This window comes from Passer montanus, unplaced genomic scaffold (assembly GCF_014805655.1).
Source record: "Passer montanus isolate IOZ18808 unplaced genomic scaffold, ASM1480565v1 scaffold28, whole genome shotgun sequence".
NCBI classification, from domain to species: Eukaryota; Metazoa; Chordata; class Aves; order Passeriformes; family Passeridae; genus Passer; species Passer montanus.
Genome location: NW_024367483.1, coordinates 10,494 through 36,115, shown reverse-complemented (window position 1 = coordinate 36,115; position 25,622 = coordinate 10,494). Strand labels below are relative to the sequence as shown.

General features: G+C 40.1%; 1 long non-coding RNA gene across 1 annotated transcript; it reads left to right on the top strand.

Annotated features, from left to right (window-relative positions):
- The first annotated feature begins 43 nt into the window (after nucleotides 1–43).
- Nucleotides 44–25,124, top strand: LOC120504060. The gene is made up of 4 exons (XR_005627913.1): nucleotides 44–143; nucleotides 7,751–7,830; nucleotides 19,929–20,011; nucleotides 23,734–25,124. It is a non-coding gene; the product is annotated as an uncharacterized LOC120504060 (long non-coding RNA).
- Nucleotides 25,125–25,622: the final 498 nt, after the last annotated feature.

Below are 25,622 nucleotides of genomic sequence, written 5' to 3'. Positions count from 1 at the left end.
TTATTTTTTTTTTACCTTTTTAATCCTCTTATTCTTTTCTTTGCAGAATAGTGGGCCTTTTTTTACAGTTACAGAATGGCCCTTTCTTTATGGGTTACATGATTGCTCCTGGAAAAAGGATGTTATGCATGCAAGTCGCCCAGGTCAGTTTATGTGTAATGTGGGTAATGTCTGCTTAAAGCCTGATTTGGTGAATGTAGCCTTGCCATGCCACCTGAAATTTGGCTCTTGGAACCGTTTCCACAGCCTTCTCATCAATAATGGGGCTGCTGCTTCTCCCTGATGAGGTTTTTTGGAGAGATCTGAAGGGATCCAGTGCCCAGCTGGACTCTTTTGTGAGTCCTGCAGGTGGAGAGACAATGGGAAAGGTTTTCACTGAATTTCTCCAAGTGCTGGATAAGAAGCTTGGGTACATTAGGTACATTGACCATGTCAGTTGTAGCTCTAATTTTCTCAGTGGCAGGCAATTGAAACATTCTTTCCAGTGCTTGGCATTAAGATGCTAAACCCACCTATTTGCTTTGTTACTCAAACAATTGTATCCACCCTCAGGCTGCTCCTGTTGGTTTCGTGGGGAGCTGAGCCAATGAGTTCTTTGTGGTGTTACAGGTGGCATTCAGGTACCTGAACACCAGAGTGACTTCAGAACATGTTACATTTATTTATGGTCATTTATGGGAGAAAACCAACCAAGTAACCAAAGCACAGAGCAATATCAGCACTCTGGCCTCAGCTCAGCGTAACTGAGCATGTCACAGAGCATATGTGGGAGCCACACAGGAGCCATCAGGAAATAAATTAATGATGCCCTGTTGAAAAGTGTTTTTTTCTTGGAGTTCACTTATGGATCAACTCATCAGGCTGGAAAATAATAAAAGGAGAAGGCAAGATGACATCCAGAGCTGGTCAGCTGTGTGGGAGTTCATAGAATACCTTAAATTCACATTTTAGCTGACACTTCTCATTTTTGACCCTCTTCTTTGTACATTAACTCCTCTGGGCAGTCATTCATGCTCATTTAAAAGCTGAGTAACAATGTCTGCATGTTTTCAGATCTAACAGCAATCTATATTATCTCATTCAAAGTGCCTTTTTCAGCAGAGATGAGCAATTACATTGCTGCATTTAAAATTAAATTTATTTGAATAGTGCTTGATTCTACAGCAGTGATATCATGGGGCCTGAACAGCTCATTGCATGTGTTCTTTCTTCTTTCAAAAGCTTAAAAGCCTGTATTATTTTAAATGTCCTCTAGTTATTGTTGTACTTCTGTATTGTTGTATAGCTGGAAGTCCACTAGACTCTCTCTCTTTAAGCCAGTAAACTTGAGTCCTCTTTATTCCTATCAACTAAAATGAGATTCATCAGCTTCAACTCTCAACTTCCTTATGAAAACCCATTCAGGAAGCGTTGCCATTAATTCCATAAATGAATTAGCCCATGTCTCCCCCACTTTTTTCCACAAAGATGGAGCTGGGAGAAACCACCAGTGCTAGAATTCTCCATCTAGATATGAAAATTATTAATTGCTGAGTGGAACTAATAAACACCCCAAAAGCAGGTTTGCTTTCTACTTCATTGTGGCTGATACTCATCAAAGTCAGTGTTAGGAATAAGTAGGTAGAGTTTAAGGCTCCTGCCCCTAGAATACCAGCAGTTGTCTCACCCTGCTGCCATTGAAATCCTGTCCTAAATTGTAGGTGCTGATCCCAGTGCAGGCTCAGAGAGGGGTGCCCTCCAGTACAGTTTATTTGTTCAGGACAAAACACAGATCAGCATGTTTAAATCAGAGTGAAAATAGTAATAATAATAAGAGTAAAAATCTTGGTCCATTCCTTCATCCTTCTTCACTAATATTGCAGCATCTTTTGATCATCACACACTTTCTCATAAAAAAAAATATTGCTAAAGAGTTTCTGTTAGTTTTGTGTCAGTAATCACTGTGGAGTTTTATCTTTATTAGTAAAATAGGGTGATACCACTTAGTCATGCTCCCATACTGCTTTGTAGTCTGGAAATATGAAACTTTAAACATATGTGGAGCAGTATTAACCTTGCAAACTCATCTGGGCAAGTGTTGCACCCAGCTCTGTTTATTCTAAAAATACATTTTTCTTCAAAGGGATTTAAGTTCCTTGAGTGCCATCCTGCCCTGCCAAAGCAAACCCATCAAAAGAGATGCCAAGAAATTGGACATTTCTTACTGATATCCTCTCAGTGCACGTTTTCTTTGACAATGGCAGGAATTTTTCTTCCACAGATGAAGAAGCAGAGCCCCCTGAAGGTGTTCACTGCTCTGCTCACTCTCACAAACCCTGCCTTAAAACCCAAACCCACCAGCAGATCCTGAGCCCTGACAGATGGTCCCAGGCTGAGTGCAGGGTGTTTACCTGGGCTTGAAGCATGAGCTCATGTGTGTGATGGATCCTCACTGCTTCTTGCTCACCCTTTAAACATCAGTTTATTGACTGAAAACTGAGGTAGAAGATGGAATTTGCCTGGGGTTTTTCATTAAAAACTGTGTCCTGTCTGCAATTCATGCATCCTTTTTTTTTTTTCTTCTTCTTCTTTTTGTGGGTTGCTGTGTTCTGAGCTCAGGGATTCTTTTAAAATGCAGAAAGGAGCCCCCAGACAATGTTTAGGTCTTGAGAGTATGTGACAGCCTGTCAGAAATGTGTGCAGCCACTTGCTGTTGTTTACATCTGCTAAAGGTCTGGATTCCTGCTCTGCTGGAAGGTGGAATACTGAGGAAATCCACAGCTGCATTTTAAATATATTTCCTTAACTTGTACTCTATGAACTGTCATATCAGGGCATAAACAGAGCACTAAATAAGGCTGCCAAAAAAAAAAAAAAAGGAAAAAAAAAAGAACTGCTTTTTATTAACCACTCACAGGATGATTGCCAACAGCAGAAATCATAATCACATGAGAGAACTTCAGGTCTCATTTTGTAAATTGATAGTGATTTTCTGTTTCTTTTTAGGCTTTTTTTTTTTCCCCTATGGGTTTGAAGCACAAGTTTCCACACCTCTGTGGTGGTGTTTGCCATACAATAGAACTTCTTGAAGGACAAATGAGAAGAAACTCCACTTTTTCTGGGAGAGGATTTGGAATGCTCTGGCCTGTCCACATCCTTTGCCTTGCAGATGATTGATGTCACTGTGGTTTCATGCAGTGACATCCTCACTTATGGAGGAAAATGGTTTCAGTCTAAAGGAACACTGCCCAAAATGACCAGGGTGTAAATAACACCGTTTGTCATCAAGCTTTCTGGGAAAAGGTCACTTCATGCAAAGATTTACTGTAAATTGGGGAGAGCAGGGTGGGTTTGGGTTTACACTTGGAAAGCTCCACAAGGCTTGGGGAAGTCAAGGTGGGAGATCACCCTTGGAGTGCACAAGTGAGGGGTGGCACAGAACAGAATTCCTCTGATCAGGGAAGTTCATGTAAAAGCAAGGTTTCTTGAGGAAAAAAGGGTATTATGTTCTCATTTTCTTCAGCAGTGAGGTCACTGTTAAGAGGATTGACTAAAAAGGACTGGTGTGTTTTAGGGTGGGTTTTTTTTGCACCAGTGACAAGATAATTGCCTTGAGATTCCTGGTAGTTTTTATGAGAACTTGTAATTGCAGGTGACCTTTCACTGTGCAAAACTGCGGAGAAAAAAAGCTAGACCTGCACTCAGAATAGATGGATAGATTGCCTGTATAAAATGGTTTTAATTCAGTCACTCTCCAAACTCTTCTCTCACCCAAGTACCTCTGAATTTATCAAATTTTCTGTAACTGTGGGGAGAAGAACAAGGTGAAAATCGCCTTCACCAGTATTTATAAATTTGCCCCTTAATAGATTTTTGTAGTAAATTGAGGATTTGGCTCATTGGAAATACTAAAACCAGGGAATATCCAGCTCATTAGAGACACTCAGCTCATACAAGACCAGAGTGCTCTTACACACAGTTCAGAAATCTCTGCCAAATTCAGTCTAAAACCTAAAGAGTATATTAGTTCTCAAAACATTAATGCTCCCAATGGTTTTAGGAATATCTGGGAAATACAGTCTTCAGGCTGTTTACCCTGTAAAAAAAGGGAATTAAGGCAAAATAAAACGGAATCCGGAAAGCATATTTAATCCAAAATGCACTTGAGTTAATTACAGTGTACATCATCTTCAGTAGCTGTGCTATCAGCACTAAGAGTGAGATTCAACTGCTTCTTTAGTATAATACAGGAAAAAACCTAATTGTTACACAGGTTTATCCCTCAAATTATAAAATTACAGAAGTCCACAGTGACTTTACAATGACCACCACTATTCCAGTTTTGTTGGTGTTTGCTACCGGAGTTTCTTGTGATTCTTTTAAATCTGCATGGCACTTTAGGTCAGCCTTTCTAGGAACTGTTTTCTAAGGATTCTGTTGGAATGCAAACTTCTGCTGCTGCAGAATACCAACCCCAAAAGCAGTGGGAAATCAGGAACCCAGTGTGGACTCCCTGTGAGACACTTCAGTTGTATTTCCTATGTGACAAATCCAATGTGTTCAGGTTTTCCTGTGAAAATTCACTTTTACTTCAAAAAGTCCAGCTCTTGATACATTTTCCACAGATTTCACAGAATATTCTGAATGACAAAGGATCCACAAGGATTATCAAATGCAACTTTTTAATAGATGTGCCATCAGAGGATGGAACCCATGACCTTGGTGTTATTAGCGCCATGCTCTGACCAACTGTGCTGATCCCAGGTTTTCCCCAGTGTTTGTGGTTCTCAGGAATATTTATTAGCGCCATGCTCTGACCAACTGTGCTGATCCCAGGTTTTCCCCAGGGTTCTCAGGAATATTCTGGTCAGTCAAGGCTTTCTGTGGTGGAAGAGACTTTCTGATGGAAAGGGCTGTGTATTGGAGCCATCCAGTGCCACCCCTGCCATGGGCAGGGACACCTTCCACTGTCCCAGGTGGCTCCAAGCCCTGTCCAGCCTGGCCTTGGGCACTGCCAGGGATCCACGGGCAGCCACAGCTGCTCTGGGCACCCTGTGCCAGGGCCTGCCCACCCTCACAGGGAAGATTTTTCTGGTTTTACAGAAGTGTGAGTTTTTGACCACTTCGTATTACAGAATATCCTGGACAAGAGTCCAATCAAGAGAAGTTTTTTTTAATTTAATGGGAATTTCCACTTCGTATTACAGAATATCCTGGACAAGAGTCCAATCAAGAGAAGTTTTTTTAATTTAATGGGATTTTTTTTCCATGGACTTTTCTAGGTTTTGGATGAGTATCTACAGAAAAGCATCTCATAAATTGTAGAATAATTGATAGTTGATGACAAGAGTCTCAAATGCAGGCCTGCCACTGCCTTGGGGTAATAGAAGTTTCATAAATCTGGGAATAATGAAATCATCCATTTTTTCCACAAACAAATGGGATCCAGAATTGAAGCTGTGAAACCACATCTGACGTTAGACGAAGGGAATATTAACATATTTATGTTCCCAGCTTTGGGAGCATTTTTTCAGATGTGTGTCCTTTCATTCTTGCCTTCCTGGCAGCTTTTTCCAATTCCAGGTTTTCCAGGTAAAGCAGTGCACAGCACACGTGAGAAAAGCAGGTGAATATCAGGCCTTTGCTGATGTCTGTTTAAAATCTACTGATCACAGGGGCAGGATACAGATGCTGTGTTGTTAATGCTACTTTAGTCATCAACCTTTGTGATTGTGAGTCATTTGAAAATATTAAACAACTAAATAATAAGGATACACTTTGATAGATCAGATCTGTCACTTTGATTTTGAGAGGATTGCTTATATTCCCAGAATATATTTCGAGAGACCTTTTGACCAATCATCCCTTGTCCCCAGCCCAGTGCACTGAGTGCCACATCCAGGGCTTCCTTGGACACCTCCAGGGATGGGGACTCCAAACCTCCCTGGGAGACCCTTCAAGGCCTGACCACCCTTTCCATGGAGAAATTCCTCCTGGTGTCCAACCTGAGCCTGTCCTGGCACAGCCTGAGGGCGTTCCCTCTCCTCCTGTCCCTATTCCCGCCTGGCTGTCCCCTCCTGTCAGGAGCTGTGCAGAGCCACAAGGTCCCCCCTGAGCCTCCTTTTCTCCAGGCTGAGCCCCTTCCCAGCTCCCTCAGCCTCTCCTGGGGCTCCAGCCCCTTCCCAGCCCCCTTCCCTTCCCTGGGCCCCCTCCAGCCCCTCCATGTCCTTCTTGTAGTGCAGGGCCCAGAACGACACAGGATTTGAGCTGTGGCCTCAGCAGTGGGTGACAGTCACTTCCTCATCAATCCTTCCATAGGAATCACTTGACATGCATCCAAAAAGTCAGCTTGAAGTAAACTCATGTGACTGAATACATTCTATTCACTTGTTTAGCTCGTTTGCATGAGCTGTAAATTTGATTTTTACGTAAAATACAGTCTTAGTGCCCTGAAGTCCTTCTGAAGGAGATTAAGTCTACCCTTAACTGTAAATCCTCTTGTGGATTTTCTCAGACCTTATAATGCACGTGATTGTCCATTATTTTCTGTACTATATGATCATTATAGATTGCTAGAAGAGACCCATCTTTAAGAACATTCTAAATAAATGGAAAGATTATTTTCAAAGTTGGTGGCAGGCATTCAAAATCTGCTTGTAAATGAGAGTATTTTTAAAATCAAATACAAAGAATCCCTTTAAGTATATGTTTTCTTACCTTGAGGCTCAGACTGAAGTTTTTGTGAACGATTTGTTGATACAAAGGTTAGATCTGGCTTCAAAAATGGCAAAGTATCTTTACGTAAAGTCCAAATACGTCAGTGTCCACACAGTGCAGCTTTCTAAAACCCTGCACAACCCAAATCAAAATGTTTATTTAAACCTGTTCCCTCCTTCCAGAAAGCCAAAAAAAGAAATGCAACAAAATTCAAACTGCAACACCTCAGTTGAATCCTTTTTCCATGACGGTTGGTCCCAAAAAAAGCTGTTTCCAACACATTTTTTACAAGAAAACAGAACTCTCAGCTTATCTTGGTACATGGTGTATTTCTATGGAAAAGTGCAGCCCCTGTAAATTTGGGTTATATGTGTGCTCTCTGTTTGGCTGTGTGTTTGTAAAGCTTCACTTGATGTGTGCAACCCTTGGGTTATGACCCAGTGGTCATCATGTCATGGTTCAGGTTGTTTTAGAGACTCCCAGAATGAACTGGGTTGGAAGTGACTTTAAGGATCATCCCATCCCACCCCTGCCGTGGGCAGGGACACCTTCCACTAGCCCAGGTGGCTCCAAGCCCTGTCCAGCCTGGCCTGGGACACTTCCAGGGATCCAGGGGCAGACTCTGGGCACCCTGTGCCAGGGCCTGCCGACCCTCACAAGGAAGAATTTTTTATCTGTAAGAAAAATTTATGAAAATTTTTTGTAATTCCCCTTTTTAAGCAAAAGGAAAAAAAAAAAACTGGCCTAGAAAATTAAAAATTCTTCTTAAAAATGTATCCATTATATTTATACTTCCTGAGTGAATGTAGGATCTGTGACAATGCCAGACTTCTTTTAACAAAGGACTTCTTTTAATTTTTAGAGAAAGAATCATATTTACGTGACCCCCCTAAAAGAAATAGAAAATTAGATAACAAAAATATGCAGTTATCAATTAGTTATTCTACTTAAAAATTATATTAGAAGCTATGAAATAATAAAATTGAACATCATCCTATATTCGCTTATCCCAAGAAAAAGTAACCAATAGAAACCATCAAATCCCATTTCACAGCTCTGCTGGGAGAGATGTCCCTTCTTCAGAAGTCTGCTGCTGTATAGAACTGTCCACAAAGTGTAACTCAACTTTTGAAGGTAATAACAAGCTGGTTTTATCTGTCTTAAAAAAAACTAAAGACCTCTTGTGGGTGGGTGGAGCCTGGTAGTGTTTGGGTTTTTTCTGAGGGATGTTTTTTGTATTGATTGTGGATGCTGATTCTCATTTCTTGTGCAGAAAAAGCTCCATAATCTAGATCCCACAGTTAGATCTCAAAGTGCTGAACAAAGGTCAGTTCTGCTTTCACTTGGACCTGGTTATGTCTGTTATTTTCAAGGAGTGCAAAATATTTCTGCTTTTAGGTTTTTGCTAACTCATTCCAGAGCTGATTTATGTAAATAACTTATATCTCTCCTTCCCTGGTTTTCCTGGCTGCCTCTGTTCTGCTGCTGGTTTTAATTCAGGTTGTAAACTCTTCAGTTCAGGCCCTGCTTTCTTGAGCATTTGTAGAACTCCCAGTGAAGTAATTCACTGATAAATGGGAGTAAAGTTCTAATTTGGGGCCTTGGATTCTTTAAATTGCTAATATATACTCCTAGATCATCCTGAAGCTCTGTGTTTATGAGCATGAATTCTTTTTGTTCCTTGCACTTGATGAAATTTGTTATTTGCATTTGTTGGGCCTGGAGCTCCTGGATGAGCTCCTAAAGTGGGCTCTGTGTCACTGTTGTCCAAATCAGCTCCTCTGACCTCAAACAGATGAGATTTGTGGGTTTTCCAAGCTCAACTAAACCTGTTCAATAACTGCTGCTGCAAGCTGCTACTCCAGTGAGCTCTGGGAATGCAGGGATTGCTCCCATTTTTTGGTGGGACAGCAAAGGCCAAAAATGACAGTGGCTCCATCCCCTGAGGAAATTCAAGTCTAGATCCCTCTGACACCCAATGGTGTCACTCCTCTGCTTACACAAAATGCCTGTGAAGGTTAACACACTTTTGCCCATCATGAAATTTATCCTGTTTTTTTCCAAAATGTGATTATTTACCAAAGCAGGCTGTCCTCACATTGGATTTTTTGAGCCTCTGTGCCTTAAGTCCTGAAATATGTGGAGTTTATTTTACTGAGAAGAATACTTATGGTGTATAGTGAAAGCATTTGGCTTCTGACTGCTGGCTCTGGTTCCACCAGTTCAATCATGAGGTGGTTAAGGGTTATTTATAGCTCTTAGACATTCTTTAGGGATGAACACATCGGCTGAAAAAACAAACAGCCGTGGTGCTCCTGGGTAATTTATGGCAATTTTTAAGTTAGGAGAAACCTGTGATCTCATACTACAGGCTGAAAACCTGTCCATTCATTACTGCACAGTGATGGAATTTGGTTGGGACACTGACATGCTCTGAGGAAACTGAGATCCACAGCATCCAGGTACCCCTGAGCTGGGAAAGGCTCAGTTACGTGTCCTAAGGAATTACGTAACTTTTCCTTCTCTCATCTTCTACTAACACAGGCACAGAGTCAGAAAGAACATTTTTTTCAGTATACTCCACTTTTTCTTTAACTTGATTTTAAAAATTAATCACACCAGTGTTGAAATATATCATTTTGCAGAGAGCAGAGACTCTGGGTTTATTTTCAGCAAGATGTTTCTAAATTCTAAATCATATCTTAAATCAGAAGTTGGTTTTTTAAAATACCATACTTCATTGCCTGTAATTTAAGTGCACATTTACATCAGTCTGGGTGCACAGTGAAATCCAGCCTGAGTGTGATGTCACTACAAGACAGAGAACCCATCACCTCTCCTGTGAAGTTGTGTCACTGCTGAGATGTTTCCTGGCCTCAGGATCAGTGCTGAATTCACTACACATCTACTAATACTAAATAGACCTTTTCTCACATAAAACTGAATGCTGCCACTGCAGGTGATGGAGGATGGCAGTGAGCAGCTTGTCTGGCTCTCAGTACGAACTGCTGTGCCATGCAAGAGCCATAGATTTGCAGGGGAGGGAAAGGAAATACCTTTATGACCTCATGCTATCCATTTATACTCTGAGTCATTAAAATGATTGCTTCTTGTAAAAGTTATCTTTGCTAGCAGAGGAATATGTGGGCAAATGCTCCCTCTGACAATCAGTGTGCTTTGGATCAGACTCAAAACACACACATTATTCAAACTTAACTTTCCTTCACTCCTACTGCGTGATTTGCCCCCAAAAGAAAACATCTGACTCTCCATAAAACTGCAGGCGATGGCGAAATTCCTGTCAAGCACTGGAGGTCCAGTGTGCTCCTCAGTTAATTGTAAATTACTCTGGAACCTGCTAGGCAAAAATGAGATTTTGTTCCACCTGTAGCCCACCAGTGAATAGGGAACAGGAGTCTATTGTCAGTAGACCAGATTTATTGCACAGTGTCCTTTCCATCAATGGAAAAATTTAGGGGATCTATAAAAAAATTAGAAAAAAATTTGATTATATTCCGCTGTGTCCAAACATTCAACTTCCAAACAAGTTGCCTTTCTGTGTGTCAGTTTTAATTATAGAATAACTTATAGTTGACTGTAAGTTATTTTCTTGAAGTGTTAAAGGACTTACTGGAGGAAAATGAAGAGCAATGGAAGGGCAGAAAGAAGGACAGATGAATTTCATAAATCTGTGGTTCAGTTCATGCACACATGTTCAGGTTTTCTTTCAATGGAAATGAAGTTACAGGAGGGGGATGATTCAGAACAGATCTCACTCTGATGTGGCAGTAAGGACTGAAGGACCTGAACACGGAAGTAGGAATTGCTCCCAGGTCCTGCAATTTAAATTAGAAGAAAATAGATCATCCTATAGCAGTTAAGACAGCAAACTCCACCAGTTCATCCAGTTAAATCCACTTTTGCTCAAGCACTCTGCAGGCTAATGCAATTCAGACCCTGTGTCATTCCATTTCTCAATCATTTCATTTCACTTAACCACATTTTGCTAGTCACTATTTGTTTTTGCAACCATAGTGATGAAATATATTTATTGGCGACATAAGCAGGTGCCTGGCTTTGTCAAATTGCAATAATTCAGAACATCTCCTGTCCATAATACTAATAATTGAAATTTTAGCAATTTTTGTTCTGGTGTTAAATCCCAAACCTCTAAATTTGGGATTGGCTAAAAAGATATGAGACTATTTATCCACAGTTCAAGATTTCTGCCAGTGTCTTGCTAATAATTTAGTCTAATTTTTTAGGTTATTGTCATTTGGTACGTGTAGTTCATATTTCCAGTGAATTTGTGTCTTCTCCTGTAGCACAATTATAAATGTAATCTGTTATGATATTGTTATGACAGTGACACCTGATACTTTTTGCACTGACAATTGATACTTAGAATATATTTGTTGGCTCATTTTTATGCTGTCATTTTCCTTCAGTGCTGTTGGAAATATCCTTATAACCAAAGGATTCTCAGGTTCAGAGAAAGTTGCTTTCCTTACAAAATCCAATTACCCCCTACCTTTTATTATGGGAGACATCAAATCTTACTTGAGTTTTATTTTGGCGTTTCAAAAATGTTTTCATCATTCTTTGATTATATTTAATTCCCTTTACTTCTTTACAAGTAATCATAGACTCATGAAAATTCACTAAATTTTACATTTGCCTCAGCTATTTCAGTATTGCAAAATGCTGTATATAAAATATACTCTTAAAAGCCCTGATAAGGAACTTTAATACTTTTAAACTGTGTTGCAGAGGAGAGAGCATTTTATCCTCTGTTCTTCATACAACTTAATCACCTTTTAATCCATAACAGCATTCCACCCCGTGACTACAAATATCTTGAACTACCTCAAGGGAAAATTTCCACATGGTCAAAATTCAGAATATTGAAAATCAATGGCATTATATGATAGAAATTCATCCTGAAATAGGCACTGAATTATCAGAAGGAAGTGTGGATGAAAAAGGAAGAAGCTTTGCTGTTATATTTATATATTGGTATAATTTTTATTGATTATCAGTCTCAAAATGCCACCACACAAAGAACATGTTTGAAAAGAGAGATGTGCTTGAACTTGATCGCGTCAATATGACCATGACTGATTCATTATTTGATATGGCTGAATATTCAGCCATAGAAATGACACAGTGGAAATCGAAATAGCAATAATTTGTAGGACTGTCTCATGTGTCAGTGGCAAAAGGAAAATTTTTAACCAGGTTGGAGGAATTGAGAGGTAGTCTCTAGTTTTTGTCTAAATATTTTTGCAGTGGGTGCCCACAGCTGGCACTCTTGATACTGGTCCTTCACCTTCCTCCCTCCAGCTGTTTGCTGCTGTTTTATTTTCCCTATATACTTAATATCTAAATTATCTCCCCTTTATCTAAAGCAAAGTCTTACACACTTTTTTCATTTCCTCCTGAGCAGTTACAAAGAAATCATTTATTAGATTGAGCTAAAGGAGTAATAGTGATGTTTCTATAGACAGGTTCCTACTGACTGCTACCTGTTTCCTGAAACCCTGACCTGTGCAGGTGAAAATACAAAGTGTGCAAAAGATGCAGTTGATGGGGGGATAGAGGACACTGATTATTGATGGAGGGATGTAGGACACTGACCATTGCCACCTGTGATTCCATAACTTGGAGAAGCTCTGGAGAGCCACTGGGGAGCCTGAATTAGTGCCTAAGTGACAGACCCAGGTCCTCCAGGTAGAGAGGCCCAGAACTGCTCTGTTCTCCTTCCCCATATAATTCTCCTATAATTTCTTTATGGGAAGTCTTCTCACAGAATTCTGTGTTTCATCCTTGAGCAAAGAATGCTCTGTAACTTCCTTCTTTGCAATTGGAGCACCTTCCATCCATCATGCTCCAAGTTGCAGCATTTGGCATTGTTTAAAATGATACCAATCTATTTTTGTGATCCTTGGCAGGGTCAGCTGCTCTTTGTCACACAGAGAGCAGCAGCAATTCAAGTGGTTATTGTGTCATTGATCTGTAGCTTAGTTTTAGAGGTTCATCATTCACCTCATCAGTTCACTTGCTCCTAATTAATTTGCTCAAACAAATTATATCCCTTATTAATAACCTCATAAGTGAGATTTATAGCCAGTATTGTTATCACAGCCGTGGAGATAAAGGTGAAATCTGTCTTCTGTGGATATTTAGCTTGCTTCATCCATTTTACCAGCAGCTTTTCATTTTTCCCAATATTTTTCCTCACATTTTATAGAATTAATTCAGTATTGACAATGAAACTCATATTGCAGTAACCAGTAGAGTCTCCACAATTAAAAATTAAATATTACATTAAAATACATACAAATAATGAATTGAAATAGGGAAGGAAAAGAGGCTTGAAACAGAAGCTGGCTTTGAAATAATGTATTCTTATGTCAGCCTCAGGAGATCTGCCCAATGTGGAAGGCTCTGCACTTTAAATGCCAGATTTGTTTTATGCATTGTGACCAAGTATTTTGAAAACTTAAGTGAAATAACAGCTTCAATCACAGATCAGAATTCATAAAGTCCCACTCTTGTGCTTGGTCTCTTTCCCACTGGCATCTCTTGGCCTATGTGGATTTAAATGAGGTGGTGCAAAATTGGAGCTTGCCTGGGAAACCAGACCTCGCTCAGCCATGCTTTAATAATGTTAATATTTTAAAAAGTGGTATTTTTCAACGTTGAACCATGCTTTAGAGAATATCTTTGGTAGTATTTTCTTTCTGAACAATGTGTTAAGAATCATTGCAAGGGAGAAAGGCAGTTTGGCTAATGGATGATGATGGAATTGTAGTTTCCTCTCATCTGCAATGGCAAATATGAGGTGAGTGGTAACTATTGAAAACAGAGAGTTTTTAAATGGGAGTAAAAACACAAAAAGCACAGGAGAAACTGAAGTCATAAATTTCCTGCTATTTCCAGACTTATTAGGTGATCTACTTGTGTGTGCAGTGATCATTGGTTTTTCATCACTCCAATTTGAGAGAGTAAAGCAAAACATTGAGTGTTTATAAATATTATAATTTATAGTAGCTGATGTGCATACACAACAACAAGGTAATTACCTGCTACTGGGTTTTACTGGATTAAAAGATGGGCAAATAGTTCTGTGTTTGCAGAAACATCTTTATCAGCTGAGAAGAAAATGCCTTTTCTTGTGAAAAATTAGAGTGCAAAAGGCCATATGCAGGTTGTTCTTAAACATCAGGCACTTTGGAATTCCACAGTTCTGTGTTCTGCTTGTTCAGACCTGGGAATGGCAGTCAGACATGGATTAGCAGGTTAGAAATGTGTATTATGTTACTTATATAACATGGGGGGAAAAATGTTGTGTTATATTTGCTGTCATACAGTTTTCTTGTTAAATTCATCAGCATTAAAGCTGCTCTGAGATTTCAAACAAAATCATACAACCACCTCTTCCCCCCATCCCTGCCAACCCCTTCCCACCATAAAATCCTATAGGATGAGACAAAAAATAATAGCCTGTCAAAATGTTCAAGAAATAGGGTGGGGAAAGGACTCTGACATGCAGGCAGCCATTCCAAGCAGATGTTTTGCCCAAACATGGGATCCTTCATGGCAGAAAGAGAGGTCACACAGCCTTCCTCAGGAATGGAGTTCTCTCTGCAAGACAAGATTTATGGTTTTGTTGCCTGGCCCTCTAACAAGATAATTCCTGTCAATATGGCAAGTTGGTGGGTGAAGCAAGATCCCAGATTAAACATTCTGCTTTTGTGCCAGGTGGGAGCTGCTCCTGGGCACGTGGGCTCTCTGCAAGAGGTGTGCACGTACATCCTGCTCCAGGCAAAGAGTATCAGGGCAAACCCTGGGCAGTGCCAAGGGCAGTGCCCTCTATTTTGGATAGGCAAATATGTAAACACTCAGTAACAACAATCTCATGATGCAGAACTCCATTCAGCAACAAGAAATCCTCCTGGTTCAGTTTCAAGGAGGCTGCTCCCAAAACTGAGAATCATGGAATTATAGAAACATAGAATATACTGAGTGGGAAGAAACCCATAAGGATCATTGAATCCAGTTCCTGGCCCTGTACAGACACCCCAACAATCCCACCCTGTGCATCCCTGGGATGCAGTGTCCAAACACTTCTTGAGCTCTGTCCCACTGGTGCTGTGACCATTTCCTGGGGAGCCTGTCCCAGTGCTCAACCACCCTGTCAGGGAAGAAACTTTTCCTAAAGTCACAGTTGGTGATTCCCAGCCCTCTCATTTGTCTGGGTCTCTCTGCAAGGTGTCTCTGCCTTGGAGGGAGTCAACACCTCCCAGTTTAGCGATTTCTTCTCTCCTGTAATTGTACAGTTCATTTCTCTTGAAGTTGTTACTCCAGGTAGCTCTCACTGTGCCTACTGCAGTTATTTCTGGCCCCTGCTCTCCTTTGCTGAAGGCTGATTCCCCTCCACTCTAAAGGGTGCAACTGAAAGCACAAAGTGGAGGATTTGCATCACAAATGAGCCCAGGCTTTACTGAAATAGCTGTGTACTGCCCAGGTTGAAATGCGGAAACTTGGTCTCTTCCTCAGTTTTGACTTTGTAAAACGTGTTGGGAGGCTGGATCTCACTTGGTTTGGCCAGGCTGGGTTGGAGCTGGTGTCCAGCTGGGAGGCCAGCAGGAACTGGGAGAGCAGCAGCTCCTTCCCAGCAGGACAATGGGCAGGAAAGCATCCTCTGCCAGGACAGCAGGGCTGGAGCAGCACAGCTCACTGCATCCCTGGCTGGATCTCTGCACCTCTGCCAGCTCTCCAGGAGGCACTCAGACCTCATCATATCAACAGCTCTTTCTTAGGAGGCATGAATCAGACCAGCCTTTTCAAGCCCTTGTCATATGCAAAAAAAAAAAAAAAAAAAAAGCCTTTTTTAAGGTTAAAACATTTAAAAAAGCCAACAAATCCCACATATGTGTGTGTGTGTGTGTGTATATATATGCATCTGTTTATGTACGTGTATTATTCATCTTCTGAAGCTTTTTTGCATGTGTGCTTGTTTTGGCTGAGGTAATTTTCTTCCCAGTGGCTGGTGTAGGGCTGCATTTTGGATTTGTGCTGAGCACAGCGTTGATGGTATAGAAATGTTTTTGTTATTGCTGAGCAGGGCTCACTCAGAGCCAGGTCCTTTCCTGCTTTTTGTGCTGTCACACTGGGGAGGAGGTTGTACTTTAGCAACAGGTAAATGGAGGTGTTGAATAGATGTTTTCTGTTCCTGAATAAAATCCCCAGACTAACTTCTGTGAGGGGATTCTGGAGTTCATGATCTGTAATGCTGTCTTTAAGATTGTTGAGTTAAAGCTGATCTTGTCAAATTAATCCTTTAAAAAGAAAAACATAGAGAACAGATTTTTGAACTTTCAGTCTAACGTCTTCATCTTTACTCTCAGTTAATGTTTGTGTTGTAACTTGTGCTTCCTGGAATCTTAGCTACTCAGGGCATGCAATAAATTCACTGATTTTAGAATTCTGTGAGAGGATTATTAATGTCCTTATTCCTACTAAAATTTCCATGGAATTTGGATTGTCTGCTGAGTGTTAATTGCATCCTTAAATGTAGCAAGTTTTCTAATTGTTTCAGCACTTACCAATAAGAAAAAAACTTTTGTCTGGTTTGAATAAATGTGGTGTACTTAAAAAGAAAATACCCAGGACTTCAGAAGTGCCTCATGTCCTTGTGAGTTGGCTGCAAATAGGACACTTGGAAATGAAGCATCCTGGTTGAATGGGATGGTTTCAAAGGATGCCTTGGCCACTTTCCTCCTCCCGGTGCAGTGACATCAAAGAAATCCCATTTCTCCTGGAGAGTTTGTGTTCTCCGGGGACTCTGTGGCCTGGAACAGGATTGCACACTCAGATGGTAGCTCATAGCAGTGAGTGATAAAAACATTTTACATAACTTGAAACCAAACTGAATTGCAGGACGATATGGATGAGTGATGCAGAGGAGGAGGAGAGGAAAATAGTGTAAACAGAAATAAAACTTACGTAAGAGCTTAATGCTGGGTCAGACTGAAGTGTCAGATCTTCTGTCTCAGCTGGTACTCGGTTCTTAAAAAGGAATTCATGTGAACCAGGCATGCTGAGAGTCTTTAAACCAGTGAAAGTTCCCTGGTTTTGTTGTTCTCCCTGCACTTTGACTGGGAGGTGAGAAGAGTGGTGTTAACAGGGTTGTGTTCATGTTGCAGTTTGTTCTCAGATGCTTCTGATAAAAGCATTAAAACACTGCTGAGCTCAAGCACTGCTTTCATACAGTGAAAGCTTTGCCTCAGCTGCCTGAAGACCCTGGTGGAGCAGCTGAACATCCCTGAAGGAGCTGCGGGTATGCAGTGGGTAGAAGCTGCTATTTCAATTTGTCTTGATTTCTCTCTGTCCAAATGAATTTTATTTGGCAATAAATTTAATTTTTCCCAGGTAGTTTTGCCTGTGATGGTAACTGGTAATTTCTCTGTCCTAATCTCAGCCCAGTAAATTTTTGCAATTTATTATCTCCCCTTTTCATGGGTGAGGAAAGGCACAGTGACAAAGTGGCTCAGAGGGAGGCAGAGAGCCTGGAAGGACTGTCCCAAACCCATCTTGGGGTGGTGTGACAATGCAAAATTATAAAACAGGGAGTCCTGGTTCCAGCCAGGAGAGGTTTAATTTTTACAATAGGCACAAGGGCTCATGGCCAGGACCAGGAGTTTATTCTGTACCACCGCAGCCATTCCTGGGAACAGGGGAAGGGGCCTTTGGGAAGGACCCAAAGGCTGGGGTTTTGGGAGAGCTGCTGTGGAGACAGAGGGAGTTAAAGAGCTGAATCCCAAGGCATTATCCAGATGGTAATATCATACTCTTTCACAGCTTACTTGGAAGTTTAGAAAGCAGCTCTCACTGAAAACAAGCAGGATATAACTTAAAAAAAATATTTTTATGTCTTTCTTGCATGATTTCAATGACCAGTAAGCTACTGTACACCCCAAGCTGATTAAAATGTGAAGTAAGCTTCTGAAAATTTCAGAATGTTTCCTTTCATTCAGGCACATTAATCTTTCCATATTTGTTTTAGGAAGCTTCTTCTGCTTCTCTTAAGGGGTTTTCACCATCAGCAAAAGAGCAAATCGTGTCCTAATGTGCAGAGGTGTTCCTTTAGAGGCACTGCTGTTATGGGATGAACACCATTAAGTTCAAGGGTAATGAGATGAGGATGAGACAAAGAACAGGGAAGAGTGGCAGAAAATGGAATATATCATGCCCCACTGTGGCATGCAAACAAAAGGAACAGACAAATCCCGCCTATCTCTTAATCTTTTCTGGCCTTGTTTTCTTTGCCAAGTTACAAGGTCTCTGTACCTAATTGTGGATCAAGGTCTTCCCCTTCCCCAGGAAAGAATGTGGATGTGCAGCCCTTGGGTCACATCACTTCTGTATTTGCCTCTTGTTTCACCTTCCCCACCCTTGAATGTCTGAGGGCTGGGAACTCTACTTTGTGGCTGTGCTAGAAAACCCTTGGGAGTGAGATAATATGATCAGTTCAACAGGAACAACACCACAACAAACTAAAAACACCCAAAACCCAAAAAAACCCAACAAAAAAATCCAAACCCACTGAATTTCATGCATGATCAGATAAAGAATGCTTGGATCTAGCATCAAAATCTTGATGTGAACCAATTTTATGCTGTTCCTTAGCTAAGAATTGCATTTGGAGAAAGTAGAGGGTGGACGGGGTTTATAAGACATCCAGAAATTTTAAAAGTTCTTAGAAAATGCAAGCAAACAATAGATGGGGAAAAAATTAACTGATGGCTGAATAAAATCAGCAATTCTAAGGTGTAAATAAGGACTGAATAAGATTGGCAATTGTAAGGTATAACACAATAATATAAAATATTAACAAACCCCTTAGCCTTAGTGCATACAATTCAGCTAATTTCTTTGCATCTATTTAAAAAGAAGATAAAAATTGTTTTAACTCTGGCAATGTGAAGGGTTAAAACACTTCAAAACCATGCTTTGTGTATGAAAATGGTAATTCCAGTCCTCTCCTAAACAGTGGGATTGAAAACCATCTCAGAAAATGAGGCTCTGTGATATTGCCAGGCCCTCTTTGCAGACCAACAATATGTTTATATTCTGGAGTTAGGATAAGATTCAGATAAGAGCCCATTTTCAGTTGTTTGTTCTAACTGAAGTGATAGGTTTTGCAGTTTGCCAGTTGCTGAAATGCTTTGTATGAAGATCAAAAAAGAAACATTTCCTTTGTGTGAGGGGCAAGTATTTCTGTGTGAATATTTGGGGATTTTTTTATTATGTAAAATGATATTTTTTAAATGGAATTTCTAGAACTCTCTTCTGAATGAAGCAATATCTGTTGTATTTTTTTAATGTTTCTAGTATGCAAGGCTGTTGTGCTGGCTCTGTGTTTGCCCTCTGTTTATAAACAGTGTTGAGGATCATGCATCATCTGCCCTGGACTTCAAGATGATGACATCTGGACTTCATCCTCACTCACAATGCTGTAGCACTGACACTTCAAACAAACTCAGCAAACACTAAAAAAAAGAGCACAACTTACAACCATTCCACAAGCATATCTGTGTGCAAACAAAGGGCTAAAAGACTCGTTTCGCTGGAAATAATTACAGTTTTGGGGTTTTTTTGTCTTGGTTTGGTTTTTTTTCCTCCTCTTCCCTTTTCCTGGCTTTAACTTATTGAACTTTTTAGCTAAGGCATGCAAACAAAGGGCTAAAAGACTCGTTTCGCTGGAAATAATTACAGTTTTGGGTTTTTTTGGTCTTGGTTTGGTTTTTTTTCCCCCCTCTTCCCTTTTCCTGGCTTTAACTTACTGAACTTTTTAGCTAAGGCTGCCTGAAGGCACAGAATTACAGATGGTGCTCACTCATCCTGAAATTAAAAACTTCCTCTTTGCAAAGGTAATTGTTTCCAGTTGATACTTGCCACTTGAAGGGGATAAGTCAATCATTTCTAGAACGAAAATAGCTCTTACTTTCCTGAGAAGGGAAACTTCCTGACAAGGAGGGAAAAGAGATTGCATCTTCTTTCCTTCACCTAATTTTAGGTGTCAGACCCACACACAGAAACTTTGGCAGAAACAGGGAAAAGTTGCAAGACTTCCTTGATATTTGTAGTCTATGAATGCAAAAATGTAAGTGGAAAAAGCAGATAATATATTTGAAAATATTTAATGTTTCAAAACTTTCTTACAGAGGCTGGTCTTCGAGATCTAGAGCCTGTAGCCTTTTTGAAATTTGGAGAACTTTGAACAGCAGATCATGGAACCACTGCAAGTGTATGTAAAAAGAATATGCCATTTATAGTGTGCTTGATTATGTTTCTCACCCCCATTGGAAAAAAAAATCCTGAATGATGGTATCTATTTAAATAAACATCTTTACAGTCAGAAATATAAGACAGGTTCTTTCTATGACTTTTGATAAGCTTCTTGAGGGCATGCTGGCTAAGGATGTTCTAATTATTTAGCAGCTCCAGACTGGGAGTAGGAATCTCTGGTGTTTTTTCTTTACTGCTCAGCAGAGATGCAAGGCCAGAGCTTGAGGGAAATGAGCTGTGCCATTTCTCACTGGGTTTCATAAATGTATACAGGCAGTAAAGGCCTGCTGAGTTTTAGGAGTCCTGCATCTATTTCAGCTCTGAAGAATATCTCCTTTAGGGTTACAAATTTCTTATCTGAACTTTCCTGTTTTTAGGAAAGTTTCTCTGAAGAATATCTCCTTTAGGGTTACAAATTTATTTTCTTCTGAACTTTCCTCTCATTGCCTTTTTCTCCCAACTCCTCTCTCCAACCCGTATCCCAGGCTTTTATTGTCCCCGTTTGCCCTCTTGGAAAGAAACAAACAAACAATTGACAGCTTCTATTTGTGTCTTTCAAACACAATTTTGACATCTTTTATTTGTGTCTTTGAACTATTTCTGAGCTGTGTCAGCAGAAAAGCTGCCCTGAGTGCACACTTGAAAGTGATACAAGCAGCTTTGCATGCAAGCTCTCAGAAAAGTTTCTGTGACTGAGATCTGAGCAGCAAGACCTAAATCTGGTGCTTAATTTGAATCATCCCAGTGAGCTGGACTCAATCAATAGCTGCCTTTGCTTTATTCAGGAACAAACACACTTCAGGTCATTCCTGTTCCTGTCAAAACAAGGCCATTTCCTACTGTCTGTTTGCACCTTGATTTACTTTAGCTGAATCTGTTAAGGGTTGCACTTTAGGACATGTGAAATTAGCAGCAGCTACCTAAAATTTGTGTTCTCTCAGGGAAACCAGGTGCTTGTATTTCCCATTTATGACTCATTTTTTCAAGGGGAGCAAAGAGGAATGAGGCCCAAAGCACAGCTTTGTAAAATTATTATAAAATGTTCAAGGGAAGGCATAAGAGCTGTAGTTCTAGTAAAAGAGAAAGGGGAAAGGGGAAAAAAAGAAAATAAAAAGAACTGCAGAACCTGCTCCAGTAATGGGAGAGAAGAACTTCACACAAAACCTCCAGGTCCATGGAACACCCTGAGGCTCCTGAGATATTGCAGGATCTGTCTCGATGCCTGACTCAGTAAGACTCAACTGAAAAACTCCTTGTGCTTTTCAGGACTCTGGTTTTGGAACTGAAGAAGTGTTTGCAGGCTGGAAAGCTTGTCCGTGTTTTTTTGTAGTCCCACTATGCCAGCTGCTCTAGAAAAAGTTGTTATCTCCTGCAAATCTTTCTCCTCAGGAAAAAAAAAAGTGTATTTATGCTGTTTGATTTGGTTGGGTTTTTTTTTCCACTTTCAGGACTGATTCACACAAATAAAAACCTTATTACTGTTTTAACAGAACTCTAAGGGATATAAAACCGCTTGCAAATCCCTCTACTTTCTGAAAAGGGAATTAAGGGCTAACAAAGTTAAAGAGGCCACTTTAAAAAGAAAATAAAAGATAAAGCACAGCATGTGCCTAAGTATTTTGCTGACTATGGTGAAATTAGGCATATTCTTGAGTGAAATGGGGCCAAAACATCCTTGAACCGTTCTCCCTGCTGGAAGGTTCAGGGGGGATGGGGGTGCCAAGGGAAAGCTTTTAAACAAAGCTGTGTTAAGTGAGTAATTCCAGTTTCCAGGCACAGCCTGTTTATGAGAAAGGGAGGCTGGCCCATGATAAACACACTGCAGAGGAACTCTTTGGAATTATTTCATGCTTCCATTGCAAACTTCATGAAAAATATCAATTAAACCCAGCCGTGTTAAGAAATTACACATAGCTATTTTGTATCTTCACAATATAATTTAAATTGTTCTTTTAATTAAGGTTTCTTGATGCTGAAACGAAAAGCAACATGTTTAACATAATTTAAGTTCAAAGCTGAAGACAAAATGCTGAGAGTTTTACCTTTTGTGCCTCCAGTTCTTCTCTCCATCCTACCACAGGGAAGAGGGAGTGGTTTAACTTGAAGAATTAAATTGGAGAATACTATTCCCAAACCATGGCACAACCCTCTAAAATTTTGCTGAAATTTTGCTTTTTCTGTCTGTAGTTCAAGACAGAATAAGCAGAACTGCATTAACTGAACGGGGACTGTTAGTTCTTTATGAAAACTGGTAGTTTCAAAAGCATCCCGGTAGTTGCTGGGTACCATGATCAAACAATATATATCACAGAATATTTGCTGCAGAGAGATTGAAAATCAGCTTCAAAGAATCCAGTTTAAAAAGTCGTGGTAATGAGCACGTTAACACTCAGCACCTGTGGAAGGCAGGTCTTTCTCATCACGTTTTTTTCCTCCCAAATTTGCTTATGAAAAAGAATGCTTAGAGAGAAGCAAAACAGCAATTACACCTCCCTTTTTCTTTTTAAGCTCCGAGATGCCTCCAGAAACTGATAATTTGGAAGGACACAAAAGTTAAACTTTTAAAAAACGTAGCTCTATTTAGTCATTGTTCTTATGCTGAGAAAAAGGAAATGTATAGATGGCACTGGAAGCCAGTCTGGTGGCTTGAAAAAGCAGCTCAGGTCAAGGCAGTGAGGGTGGTGAGTGGAGAGGAAAGAAGGTGATCTCATTAATAAAACAAAGCCTGGAGTGTCTTTACAGAAGGATGGATTATGTTGACAATCAAGTGAAGGATGCACTTGAAAGGCAAAGGTGCCGCTGGGATATTTGACCGTAGTGCTCTGAGACAAAGCTTGATTAAAAAACGGAGAGAACAGTCAGTCCTCCATAAATGCAGGATTGTGTCCTGCTGCTCCCCACACAATGGCTCCTTTATGGGCTGCCTCCTGCTCTCTGTGCTGAGCCCCAGCTCTGACAGAACAGGTATGACTTGGACCCTTGAAGATTTTTAATGTTGGGTTGTTGTGGGTTTTTTGTTGGTTTTTTTTTTAAACACACTTCAGATCTCCCAAGGAACACAAAGACTTAGCTTGTTCTGAACCCAGGGTTTTAAAATTCCCCTCAAGTATAAAGAGGAAAAATTAGTACTTTGCTACCTGAAATACAAATAAAGCATCCTTTGACTACAATTACTGAACCCTGGCAAAATATTATTTTAAGCTGGGTAATCTGATGCTATTTCCATGCTAAATAACACTCAAGCCCTACGATAGTAATGTGGAAACTCACTGGCTGAAGCAGGGGGTGTGTGTGAGGGGGAATTATTGTTCATCATAAAAGCAAAGGAATGCAGTTAAGCAGCAAGAAAGGAAAACATGAAATTAATGTATTTCCCCTGTTGTTTTAACAATGCCTGTTTACTGTGGGAGAAGAAAGGTCTTCAGATTAGGAAATCTCACTTGTGGATTAGGAAAAGGCCTCCATCACATCCATCAGTTTTCCCCAGGATATATTGTAATATTTTGCCTGAACCCTTCTGCCATGAAAAAGCTGCTGTCTTAAGTGAAAAAATACTACAATATTTCAGTTTCCAACATACAGAAGTTTTATTGTTTCTGTGAAATTGTTGCTTTGGTCTCTGCCAGACACTTGAGTTGCCTAAACACCTGATGCCTGCACTTGCAATCTCTCTCCCTGCAGAGATCTGGCAGAAGTCCCTCATCTGCTGAAGCCACAGGAGTTCCACACTGATGCAAGAGGAGCATCTTTGCCGTTGGAGTGGGAGCTCTGCTCGCTGTGCATCCAATGAAAATTTTTATTTTGTTGAGTCAGCTCAAAGCACAAAGTGCTTGTTAGTTTTCCCATCCAGTGTTGGACCTCACTCAACAAATAATGAATCATGGGTGTGTTGTGCTTCCATCCTTTTTCACCTTTACCACTTGCTAATTTTGGAACTTGCAGTTTATAATTACAATGCTGAGCCAGGGCTCTTGGCTTGGGAAATGAGAATGTTTTAAAGGGAAGCCTAATAGCTGCATCTTGGTTGAATACACCGTGAAGAGCTGAGTCTGACCTACATTAAAAGCTTAGAGAGCTTTTCATTTTGCAAATGAATAGAGGGCCCTAACACTGAGGGGAAAGCACATATTAATTTCTCTCTAAACCATTGGGATGCACAGAAATAGAAATGGAAGGGGTTTTGTGGGACCTCTCAGTGCTTGTTTTGGGATGTTATGGGGCAGTGCACTTTGTAAGGGTTTGAGTCAGTGCCTGCTGCAGTAACCTGCTGTAAACTGGACTAAGCAGACAATTTGCTTTGCCCTAAAACATCTCCTGAATGCCAGCAAATTAAAGGCCACTTTTATGTTACATGTTTAATTAGTTTTAAGTAATGCAGGTAAAAGAACAGCTGATTAAGTTATTTGCAAGACTTTTCTGATGCTGCATCAGAGAGTTCTGCCTTTTACGCAGAAGACATCCTTGACACCTCGGTTTGGAGTCTGCATCTCATCATGAAGAAGGGAAGCTTTTCATAAGGAGGAAGACAATTTGAGAATAATTTCCTTCCCTGAGGCTGCACCTACAATCAAAGGAGGATATCAGCTATTGCAAAACCCCGAGCATGGGGAATTTTACTCCAGAGGAAGTCCGTGATCAGGGTTCTTCTCTCTTGGGTTATTAAATATTCTCTCAAAATAAATCATCTGATGATTTTCCACTGACTGATACTTAGCTCTGGGAAAGGACAAATTCATTTTGCCAAAATTGCCTCTGAATTAGGATGTTGCATACCCCATTGCTGGGGACATGGACTACTGCAGAAAACACTACAATTCAATTACACTAGTGAATGCAATATTATTTGTGAAATAAAATTGCCTTATTGGATATTTAGCCTTCTTGGATCTTTAAAAAATCATCAAACAAAGTGATTCCCTATTACCTGAGTAAAAAGGAATTAATGAAAGAGCAAAATTATCAGAAAGGTCTGAAAGGAAATGATTATGAGTTATCCTGATGTTAGCAGAGAGTTCAAAAATATTCACATTTGTCATCTGGTTTGTCACCTTTGATAAGCCTCTTTGTCTCCCTCTGCTTCACTTATTTCATCCATGGCATCACCTTCAGTTTCTCCCTACCTTCCTCTCGTGTGTTGATTCCTCCCAAGCACAAAGCAGGGAAATGGATGTTTCTGACTATTTACTGAACTGAAAAATAAAACTCTGTGTTCAACTGGAATAATAATGTTTTGGTCCTTCATCTAAAAGGGCTAAAAACAGAAGCCAAAAAAGTCCCCAACATATTTTCAGTCTTAACACTACTTGTCAGTCTATTGTACGTGATATTTCTTGGGGTTCTCTCTTTTTGTTTTTTCCTCCCTTAAAGAGTTGATAATTTGTAAAACAATAGTCCAAAACTATGAAACCTAAAGGAACATTTCCTTTTGCAATTCTTATGTATTTTGATATTTTATAATGGAATCCTCCCTTGAAAAAATATTGTCCATAATAGGACTTAAAATGCTTCTCAGTGTAACCTGAATTCATTAAAATATGAAGTTTTCGATGAATTTACTGTCCATAGAAAAT